Here is a 12,659-nt window from a genome sequence, read left to right on the forward strand (position 1 = left end):
GGAGAAAAGTGATAAGGGGAGAAAAGGTTAAGAGAGAGAGAGGGAATGCAGAGAGGAGAGATAAAAGTAACAAAAAGATGTGGGTGAGTTACTCCCTATGTGTGTGACTTCATGCTTGGTGACTTGTATCTTCTATTTCCTGCTTTACTGACTATTGGAACTGACTGAGGTGGCAGTGAGTTAAATAAACTCAAGATATCATCCTATGTTCCTGTATTAAGCTGGGTTCTCTAGAGAAGCAAAACCAGTAAAGTGTACAAACATATGGAGAGAGAGAGATTTGTATCAAGGAAATGGCTCACAGGGTTGTAGAGGCTGCAATATACCATGTCCGTGAGTCAAGATAGAGGCTTCTCCTGATTCACATAGCTGTGTGAGGGTGAGCGAACCCAAGATCAGCAGGTCAGAGAGTAGGGATGTTGCTCACAGGCGGTGAAGATCGACGAATCCCGAGATTGGCAGGCAAGACCGCAAGCAAGCTGCAAGCTCAAGTCCCAAGAACCAGAGGTCAGACAAACAGGAGCCAGCCGCAGGATCCAGAAGGAGCAAAAGCCCCAGAGCCCTGCCAGAACATCCCCCCACACTCTATGCAGGCCACAAGCTCAAGGAAACTCCACCTCAACTGCTTGGCTACTCACAGCAGATCCCATCATGAGGGTGATCACATATCAAATCTCACCAGGAAAGTGACCGCAACATCACGCAACTGCAAAAACACTGAGAATCATGTCACAGCCAAGTTGACACAATCTTACATCACAATTACTCTTCTGAAATCTTTATTGATCATGAGTCTTGTTATAATACCAGAGAAAAGGGTGGCAAGGGAACCTCAGAAACAACTATTGAAAAGAAATTTTCAGAAAGTAGAAAATAAAGTAAGCTAGAAGTAGTGGCAAATGATACTTTGAGGATCCAGAATTTTAAAATTCTATGACCACTGGGGAGTCAGGCAAAAATCTCCTGGGAAAAAAAGAAGCTTACACCCTAGAACTGTACTTACTTTTCCAGACCAAGTGAGGATTTCTAGAAAAACTACCTCCAAGATTTAAGTCAAGATGAAGAAACTCTTCCCAGCTTTGTAAAAAGACATAAATTTTAAGGAGATATTTGATGATGTTTCAGGCAAAGGGTGATAAACTAAAGATAACAGAACAGTTTCAGACAGAATTTGACAGCTTCACATGTGGGCAAATTTGCTTTAGGACACAGTTGTCAAAGCACACTACAGAGCTGGAAGATGTTATTCTTTCAACTTTGTAAGGAGCTCAACAATCCTATGGCTCTAAAAAAATTAAGAAATATATTGTCATTGTTAGTCGGTTTTGACTCATAACGACCCTATGTACAACCAAAAAAAACACTGCCCGATCCTGCGCCATCCTCACAATCTTGCTATAGAAATGTAGCAGGGCAAAAATCCTAAGTGGCATTTTCTCATTTCCTACTGCCTGGAGGGAGGATAGGATTGCTATGAGTCCTAATCGAGTCTACGACAATTGGTATTTTTTGTTTGTTTGTTTGTTTTCTAGGAAGAAAAGCATCGGATAAGCAGAGTACCTTTTTCTTTTTTAGTTTTATCTGACCACAAATAAAATCTTTACCTTTATAAATATGGTGTATCACTTACTTTAAGTCAGTTAAATAGGTGATATATAAAATTCAGATAATACTGAAAAAGCCCTAAATTCCTGTGAAAAAGAAAGATTGAGAGCCTCCGGAGAAGGTATAAAATGAGATACAAGATGAGGGATGGAAAGGCCAAAAAGGGAAAAATATAGAATGTGCAAAGGTTGGCAATTGATGAGGGAGTCTTGAGAAATGAATTACCATAATGGGGACTTCTTGAGAAAAATTTCAGACACTGGATTGTAACCCCTGTCTTCTGTCTCTTTGGTTAAACCATTAGTAAAATATGCATTTCTTAGTAATGCTCTTATGTGTGGAAATTCTTTATGATGAATACATAAAAAGAGCTGGGTCTTGCATCAAGGCTGTGATGGGGTAAAGCCAAGGCTCCTCATGAGAAGCTGTTGTTGGTATTAGGTGCCATTGAGTTGGTTCCAACTCATAGTGACCCTATGTACAGGAGAACTTTAAACCATGCAATATCCTTTTGTTCTGTTCTAACGACTGACTCTTCGTCTATGTACACGTTCCTCATGAGCACAATTAAGTGTTCTGGAATTCCCATTCTTCCCAATGTTATCCATAATTTGTAATGATTCACACAGTCAAACACCTGTGCATAGTCAATAAAACATAGGTAAATATTTATGAGAGGCTGTGGGCATGTGCAATTTCCCAATAAGCAGTAGCCTAAAGAGGTTTCTGGAAACCCTGGTAGCGTAGTGGTTAAGTGCTACGGCTGCTAACCAAAAGGTCAGCAGTTCAAATCCACCAGGCAGTCCTTGGAAACTCTATGGGGCAGTTCTACTCTGCCCTATAGGGTCACTATGGGTCGGAATCGACTCGACGGCAATAGGTTTTTTTTTAAAAAAGAGGTTTTTAGGTTCCTGGGTAGCACAAATGGTTTGAGCTTGGCTACTAACCAAGATGTTGATAGTTCAAATTTACCCAGCAGCCCTATAGAAGAAAGACTTAGAGATCTACTTCCATAAGATCACAGCCATGAAAACCCTATGGAGTACTGTTCTACTCTGAAGCACAAAAGGTCGCCATGAGTTGGAATCAACTTGACCACAACAGGTCTGAGTTTTTCGAAAGAGGTTTCCACAAAAAAAAAAAAAAAAAATTAGCAGCAGTTATGGATGAGAAGAAAGAGATGGAATTAAGACAAATGGGAATTAGAAATTTATTCTCACTGGCTGGTTGGTACATTCATGTGATACATACCTTGTGAGAATTCACAAAAATATTATAAGACACTTGAATGGAATAACTCCTGACAGTCTGGTGAGGATCTTCAGCATTGAAAGCACATTTAATTAACTGATGGTCAAAAGGTATTGAAAACTGGGCATTTAATATAAAGAGTGCAGTACTTAGACCTGACAGCATCCACAAAGCCTGTCTAGAAAACGAGTTTCTGTTAGGAAGATTTACTACTAAGAGTGGTTCCTATTTAATTATCGAATTACCAGAATATATCAAGTGTCTTTGGGCATGAAATGGGGAGATTACCCTGGATTATCCAGGTGCCCTAGAGTCCTGGTAGCACAGCGGTTAAGCATTCAGCTGCTAATCAAAATATTGGCAGTTGGAATCAACCAGCCACTCCTTGGGAACCCTATGGTACAGTTCTACTCTGTCCTATAGGGTTGCTGTGAGTCAGAATTGACTTGGCATCAATGGTGTTTGTTTGTTTGTTTGTCTGTTTGTTTTTGTTTTATCCAGGCATGGCCAGTGTAATCACAAGGGTCCTTATAAGAGGGAAGAAGGAAATCAAAGGAGACAAAAGGTTAGGTAATTACAGAAAAAAAAGGTTGGATTGATGTGAGAAAGGGGTCATGAGCCAAGGAATGCAGGCAACCTGCAGTATCCAGAAAATCAAGCAAACAGATTCTCCACCAGTGCTTTCAGAAGGAACTAACCCTTCCAACACCTTGACTTTTAGCCCACAGAAAATGCCCTCAGACTTCTGGCCTTCAGAACTGTAAGAAAATAAATGCATGTTGTTTAAGCCACCAAGTCTCATTATTTGTTAAGCAGCAGTAGAAAACTAACTAGTCTCCAGGCCACACAGCTACTGGTGATGATAACTCAGATCTACTGGATGATAAAAGCTGTTCTCTACTTTTCTATGCTATCAGATGGATATAAAAGTGTCTCCAGAAATCTATGTTCACGGTTGTTCCGCACACGTCATTATGAGAACCTTAAAACCATAGCAAAGGATGCTTCTGAAATCATAGGCAGAAGCTGCTTCAAAACTTCCCATTTCCATATTGGTCTGGGAAGTCAGAAGTAAGGCACCACTTGAAAAGAAAACCAAGGCTGTGGATGGCAAAGCAACTGTTCTTTATTACTCAGAGGGACTGAGGGTTGTAGTGTCCTCAGCATGTGCCAAGGCTTCAGAGTCATCAAAAGTGAGTATGAAACCACCTGAAGGTCATTTAGAACACTGGTTCTCACCCAGGAGCTATTCTGCTCTGCAGGGGAAACTTAGAAATGCTCACAGACATTTTTGGTTGTCACAGACAGGAGCAGGAGCAATTCAGTGGGTGGAGGTCAAGGATGCTGCTCAACATCCTACACTGTACAGCATAAAAATAAAAAACAAAATTATCTCACAACAACAAAGAATTATCTGTCCCAAAATGTCAGCAGTGCCATGCTTGAGACACCCTGAATTAGATCCATTTCCTGATTTTGCATAGTAAATACCGAGGTCCAGAGAGATAGAGTGACCTCTTAGTGGAAGGTGGGAGATATAATGATGCCCTGGCTCTCCTCCTTGGAGAAGGAACACCAGGTGTAGGTAAAGGAAGAGAAAGCCAATAGGACAAAATCCATGCATTTGACAGAGACTGTCCAAACATCCTTGGGTGTATTGACTTTGTGAAGAAGAGTGGTTTAAGGATCAGGCTTGAAGAACTGCAAAAGGCATTCACACTCACAAACTTGTAGCTACACAGCCAGTGTTCACAGAGGTCCAACACTGACCACTGACTGCTAAGCTATACCAACATTCCTGGTTTTGAATCCTGATTCTCCACTTCCAAGCAGATTCATCATTTTCTCCTTTTTCTTTAGCTACTTGACGTTTAAGAGCAAGTTTCAGGGTCTTTTCTGACATCCATTTTGGTCTTTTATTTCTTCCCTGTCTTTTTAATGACCTCTTGCTTTTTTCAGGTATGATGTCCTTGATGTCAGTCCACAACTTGTCTGGTCTTCTGTCATTAGTGTTCAACACGTCAAATCTATTCTTTAGGTGGTCTCTAAATTCAGGTGGGATATACTCAAGGTCATACTTTGGCTCTCTGGAACTTGTTCTAATTTTCTTCAGTTTCAACTTGAACTCGCATATGAGTAATTGATGGTCTGATCTGCAGTTAGCCCCTGGCCTTGTTCTGACTGATGAGGTTTTCCATCATCTCTTTGCACAGATGTAGTCAGTTTGGTTCCTGTGTATGCCATCTGGTGAGCTCCATGTGTATACTCACTGTTTATGTTGCAGAAAAAAGGTATTTGCAGTGAAAAAGTTGTTGGTTTTGCAAAATTCAATCATGTCATCTCCAGCATTGTTTCTATCACCAAGGCCATATTTTCCATCTATCAATGCTTTTTCTTTGTTTCCAACTTTTGCATTCCAATCATCAGTAATTATCAATGCATCCTGATTGCATGTTCAATCAATTTCAGACTGCAGAACTTGGCAAAAATCTTCAATTTTTCATCTTTGGCCTTAGTGGTTGGTGTATAAATTTGAATAGTCATATTAATGTGTCTTTCTTGTAGGCATATGAATATTATCCTATTACTGACAGCAATGTAATTCAGGATAAATCTTGAAATGTTATTTTTCACAATGAATGCAAAGTCATTCCTCTTCAAGTTTTCATTCCCAGCATAGCAGACAATATGATCGTCCGATTCAAAATGACCAATACCAGTCCATTTCAGCTCACTAATGCCTAGGATATAGATCATTATGGGTTCCATTTCATTTTTGACAATTTCCAATTTTTCTAGATTCATACTTTGAACATTCCATGTTCCAGTTATTAATGGATGTTTGCAGCTCTTTCTTCTCATTTTGAGTCTTGACACATCAGCAAATGAAGGTCCCAAAAGCTTGACTCCATCCACATTGTTATGCTGACTCTACTTTGAGAAGGCAGCACTTCCGCAGTCATATTTTGAGTGCCTTCCAACCTGAGGGGCTCGTCTTCCAGCACTATATCAGACAATGTTCCGCTGTTATTCATAAGGTTTTCACCGGCTGATTGTTTTCAGAAGTAGACTGCTGGGTCCTTCTTCCTAGTCTGTCTTAGTCTGGAAGCCCAGCTGAAACTTATCCACCATGGGTGACCCTGCTGTGCCAGTGGTACAGCTTCCAGCATCACAGCAACACACAAGACCCCACAGTACGATAAACTGACAGACGAATGGGGGAAACCATAATTAACAATGCACAAAAACCAAAAGAGAAACTAGATAACTTGGAGCTCCTAAAAACCAAACACTTATGCTCACCAAAAGACTTCACCAAAAGAGAACCTACAGATTGTGGGGAAAAAAAAAAAAACTTGGCTATGACATATCCAATCAGGGTCTAATCTCTAAAATCTACAAGATACTGTAAAACCTCAACAACAAAAAGACAAATAACCCAATTAAAAAATGGGCAAAGAATATGAGCAGACACTTCACCAAAGAAGACATTCAGGCAGCTAACAGATACATGAGGAAATGTTCACAATCATCAGCCATTAGAGAAACGCAAATCAAAACTACAATGAGATACTGTCTCAACCCAACAAGGCTGGCAGTAATCCAAAAAACATAAAATAATAAATGTTGGAGAGCTTGTGCAGAGACTAGAACTCTCATGCACTGCTGGTAGCAATGTAAAATGGTACAACCACTTTGGAATTCGTTTTGGCGTTTCCTTAAAACGCTAGAAATAAAACTACCATACAATCTAGCAATCCCACTCCTTGGAATATACCCTAGAGAAATAAGAGCCATCACACAAATAAATATTTGCACACCCATGTTCACTGCAACACTGTTCACAATACCAAAAACATGGAAACAACCTAGGTGTCCATCAATGGACAGATGGATAAACAAATTATGGTACATACACACCACAGAATACTATGCAATGATAAATAACAATGAATCTGAGAAACATCTCACAACATGGATGAATCTGGAGGGCATTAGGCTGAGTGAAATCAGTCATTTGCAAAAGGGCAAATATTGTATGAGATGACTATTATAAGAACTCAAGAAAAGGTTTAAACAGAAGAAAATATTCTTTGATGATTACAAGGATGGGGAGGGAGGGAGAGAGGAATTCACTAACTAGGTAGTAGACAAGAATCATCTTAGGTGAAGGGAAGGACAACACACAATACAGGCAAAGTCAGCACAACTGGACAAAACCAAAAGCTAAGAAGTTTCCTGAATATAACGAAACACTTTGAGGGACAGAGCAGCAGGGGCAGGGATCTGGAGACCATGGTTTCAGGAGACATCTAGGTCAATTGGCATAACAAAGTTTATTAAGAAAATGTTCTGCATCCCGCTTTAGTGAGTGGTGTCTTAAAAGCTTGCGACCAGCCATCTAAGATCCATCGATTGGTCCCAACGCACTTGGAGCAAAGGAGAATGAAGAATATCAATGACAGAAGGAAAATATTACCCCAAGAGACAAAAGGGCCACATAAACCACAGACCCCATCAGCTGGAGACCAGGAGAAATAGGTGGTGTCCGACTACCATCAACAACCACCCTGACAGGGAACACAACAGAGAGTCCCTGATGGAGCGGGAGAAAAGTGTGGAGCAGAACTCTAATTCATGTAAAACAACCAGACTTAATGGTCTGACTGAGACTGTAGGAAGCCCTGAAGCCATGGCCCCTAAATGCCTGTTAACCCAGAACTAAAACCATTCCTGAAGCCCATCTTCAGACAAAGATTAGACTGGATTATAAGGCATAAAATAATACTTGTAAAGGGTGTGCTTCTTAGTTCAAGCAGATAAACAAGACCAAGTGGGCAGCTCCTGTCCAGAGACAGGGTGAGAAGGCAGGAAGGGACAATGTTGCAAGCCAGGGCTTTTCAGAGCAGGTCTAAGCCCTGCCTAGCCTCTTACCTTCTTCTGACCAAGAATGACCAGGAGAGGCTCAGAGGTTCCACATGAACAAAGGTTTATTAGTGACAGAAAGAGAGTAAAAAGGCTTGCGAGGGAGAGATGGAGAGGGGTTTCCACCTACACTCCCCTCCAGTCTCTCACAAAGGATTTCCTAGGGTTTATAAAAGGTTTTCTTCATTCATTAGATGGGTGGAGATTTCCAACAGAAAGGGAGGAATTATGAAAATCAAATGCACACGCAGCTGGAATTGAAGATAAATTTCCTCGCAGAGGTTGTCGGAACTAAGATGGAATCTGTCACAATGGCTGCTGTCGAACAGGACATATTCTGGGATGTTGCACATGCATGATGTCTCTGGATCCTGGTTTGAGTCCCAGCAAGGGATCCCTGCTTGTGATTATTTCATGTGGAAGGTCATTCATAAGTTACCTTGATTTCTACTGTGCATGCTCTGCACCTGGTGGGGGACTTGAAAAACAACTCAGGAGGGTTATCAGTAATTTATAGCTGGTCACACATGTAGGGTTAGGAAATATGGCCCCCATCTTCTCTAAGCACCTAGTTTGTTAATCACACGTAGTCCTCAAGTGCCAGCAGTAAAAGTTACGTGGTGGTCTGCACTTAGGTTTAAATTCTAAGAATGCTGAATCAGAGGCTATTTAATTTATAGCAGGTCAAGCACACAGGGCCTTGGAATGTAGCCCCTTATCTTGTCTGAGCACCTAGTTTGTTAATCACAAGTAGTTCTAGGGTGCTAGCAGTAAAAATTATATGGTAATCTGCTCTTAGGCTTAGATACCAAGAATACTGAATCAGAGGCTATTTAATTATAGCCAGCCCAATCTCTTGTCTGTCTCAACAGGAGCTGGTTGAATGGACATGGGAAACCTGAAGTGGAAAGGGGGAGTGTGTTGTCACTTTATATGGATTGCAACTAATGTCACAGAACAAAATGTGTATACATTTTTGTATGAGAAATGAACTCGAGGTATAACCTTTCACCTAAAGCACAGACACACACAAAAAAGTCAAATTAATCAGATTGAGAGAATATAATTGGGGAAATGACAGAATAATGGAAAATGAGAGTAATTATGGTAAAACAAAATTATGGTAGACAGGATGAAATAAAGCAGATGAATCAAAACAAACTTGGCACAGGGAGGCATGGAAAAAAACAACAAAAAGGACAGGAGGAGAAAACAAAGGGGCAGAAACAGTAGATTCCAATGAAATCATTTAAAATACGTATCCCGCAGCTTGAATTGGCCTGGAGAGCATTTTACATCTCAGCAGGCAGAGTAAAGTCCTGCACTGCTCTGCACAGTCATCTCCTCCACAGACTCACTTCTGTTGTCCTGTTCAATGCCCTGAGCTTTTTTGCAGTCTAGTAGTTTGTCACACCAATTTTCCCAGAACCCCGCCCCCTAGAATTAATTGCCATAGAGTCAATTCCATGTCACAGAAAGTCCATGTGTGTCAGAGTAGAACTGTGCCCTATAGGGTATTCAATGGCAGAAGTAAAAAAAATTGTATTAAAAATACATAGTTTACTTGTATTTCAAGAGGCCTTTTCTTATCCACAAACTTAAAAAATTCCTGACCCAAACTTTATCCACCAGCAGGGTCTTTTTTCTTCTCTCACACAGTTGTTAGTTGACTTTTCTTTTCTGCTTCAAGAGCAGACAATAACAAAACCATCAACTTCTAATTTGATGAAAAAGACTTGGGCTTCTTTAAATTTCTAGAGACCTCAGGACTGCAGGTAGCCGTAGAGCCAAATCTTCCATTTTTATTGTTAACTCAGTAGCCACTAAGTACTTCATCACCATGGAAACCTGTATTCTTTCAGGAAAAGTAGTTTAAGTCTCTGCGAATTCTCCATTCTCTAGAAGCAGGCTCCTCTCGCATGAGGGAAACAGTCCCTCAGTTTGAAAATTGTTTATTAAATCATAGAGCAATCAAACATTGTGCTATTCTTTAGAATAATACATGATTATATTTTTTAACAAGAGACAAGAGCCAATGCAGTAGGTGTAAGGCTCATGGGAATCTTGCTTAAACGACTTACTAATGCTTTCAGGACCTATCTGAGCCCACTTTTACTTGATGGTGGATTGCTGCTGTGCACACCCAACTTTATGGTTTGAATGTTAGACAACCCCCAATTCACAATGGGTAGCTCAGGTCATATATAAACCGGCGGCCCACATTTAAGTATTCAGGCACTACTGGAGCAAGCCAGACACTGTTCCCCAAAAGGAGAAGAGTTATCTTCAGAGGATGACATGGCTTGCTCCTTGATCCTGAAGGTCTGTTATGTGATTCACCCGTCAAAGGCTTCATCAAAGATTCCTAATTGTCACAGACACATCAGTCATCACATCTGAGGGATCATATGGCACAAATCACAGAGCAGCTTACTTGCAGATGAGGCCTCTATCAGAGCCTTCTTTTGTTCTGGGCTCCATTCAAAAGTGGTAGTCATTAGAATTAATCAGAAAATGAGTCATCAGAGCATGCCCAAATGATGTGCATGTTGTCTCCAAAATCCAAAGGGGCCCACCAGGCTTGCTGCTGCTTTCTCAGAGGTAGGAGGAACAGATGCAACACCTTATTCCTCATGTTGAAAAGGATATATCACCAGGTCCTGAACTCCTAGAGATTTCACTAAGTTGGCAGACCTCTGAAATTTTAGAGAGGTTACCTTCCACCCACTGGTACATGTGTCTTACAGAGGTGTCTAGAAATGCTGTCGTTTTCTGATTACTCCATCCAAATCAGCATAATTCCATCACTATCACAGTGGCCCAGCACGTCGTCTTGTGAAATACGGAAATGATCACAATATTCATAGACAAAATACTGATACAGGACTGTTGTTCTTGTTGTTAGGTGCAGTCCAGTTGGTTCTAACTCACAGAGATCCTATGTACAGCAGAAGAAAACACTGCCTGGTCCTGCCCCACCCTTACAATCATCGTTATACTTGAGTCCATTGTTGCAGCCACCGTGTCAATCCACCTCATTAAGGATCTTCCTCTCTTCCACTGACCCTGTACTTTACCAAGCATGAGGTCCTTCTTCAGGGACTGATCCCTCCTGACAACATGTCCAAATTATGTAAGACGCAGTTTCACCATCCCTACTTCTGAGGAGCATTCTGGTTGTACTTCTCCCAAGATAGATTTGCTCATTCTTTTGGAAGTCCATGGTGTATTCAGTACTCTTTGCGAACACCACAATTCAAAGGTGTCAATTCTTCTTCGGTCTTCCTTATTCATTGTCCAGCTTTCACATGCATATGATGCAACTGAAAATATCATGGCATGGGTCAGGCAGACCTTAGTCTTCAAGGTGACATCTTTGCTTTTCAACACTTTGAAGAGGTCTTTTGCAGCAGATTTCCCCAATGCAATGCCTCATTTGATTTCTTGACTGCTGCTTTCGTGGGTGTTGATTGTGGATCCAAGTAAAATGAAATCCTTGACAACTTCAATCTTTCCTCTGTTTATCATGATGTTGCTTATCAACCCAGTTGTGAGGATTTTTGTTTTCTTTACGTTCAGGTGTAATCCATACTGAAGGCTATGGTCTTTGATCTTCATTCGTAAGTGCTTCAAGTCCTTTTCACTTTCAGCAAGCAAGGTTGCTAAGGAGTCTTCCTCCGATACTGATGCCCCATTCTTCTTCATATAGTCCAGTTGCTTGAATTACTTGCTCAACATACAGATTGAATAGGTATGGTGAAAGGATACAATCCTGACGCACACCTTTCCTGACTTTAAACCACTCAGTATCCCCTTATTCTGTCTGAGCAACTGCCTCTTAATCTATGTACAGATTCCTCATGAGCACAATTAAATGCTCTGGAATTCCCATTCTTTGCAATGTTATCCATAATTTGTTATGATCCACACAGTCAAATGCCTTTGCAATAATGCCAAGTCAATAAAATGCAGGTAAACATCCCGCTGGTATTCTCTGCTTACAGCCATGAATAGCAGCAGAACATGGTCTGAACCCACATGTGCCTGTCAGCTTGTCATACTGTGGGGGCTTCCATGTTGCTGTGATGCTGGAAGCTATGCCACCAGTATTCAGATACCAGCAAGGTCACCCATGGAGGACAGGTGTCAGCTGAGATTCCAGACTAAGACAGACTAGGAAGGACTCAGCAGTCTACTTCTGAAAAGAATTAGCCAGCGAAAGCCTTATGAATAGCAGTGGATAGAAGACTAGAGAGTATATAAATATCCATGAGATAGGACTGGAAAGGTGTATTTCTGGTCCTGCCAGCTGAAAACAAGCAACTTCTACTGGTTTTTATTACATAAATAGGAAATAAATCAGTTACCAGATAAATAGCTGCACACCAGGTGCCAAAGATTGTGCTGATTTGCTCCAGCAATGAAAAGACACCTGGAGCAGCAGCTAAATTGGAGTGACCACGTGACTAAGTAGATAATAATCCCCATCTTCAAGATTCATCAGCCTTTTTCATAAGCAAATAAGTAATTCACCTTTTAAAGAAAGAGAAATTGGGGTTAAGATCACACAGCTAATAAGTGTCTGACCAGGATTCACATCAATGTGTCTGGCCCCAAAGTCTAAGCTCAATCCTTACTACACCATCATAACTTAGTGGCTCTATGATCCCATCGAGTTTCCACCCACAAGCCTAGACCTGCAGATTCTCTGATAGGAATTACTATCATTTTTGGTAAAATTTTTTTTTTTTTAATTCACCCTTCCCCAAATATTAAATCAACTGCAAGGTGGATACACCAATTAAGAACCAACCCTTCCCCTAAAATATTCAAAAGATGTCTGGTGGAAGTTCAAATTGTTACTCACTCTCTGAATG

This window comes from Elephas maximus, chromosome 3, assembly GCF_024166365.1.
Source record: "Elephas maximus indicus isolate mEleMax1 chromosome 3, mEleMax1 primary haplotype, whole genome shotgun sequence".
Lineage (NCBI taxonomy): Eukaryota > Metazoa > Chordata > Mammalia > Proboscidea > Elephantidae > Elephas > Elephas maximus.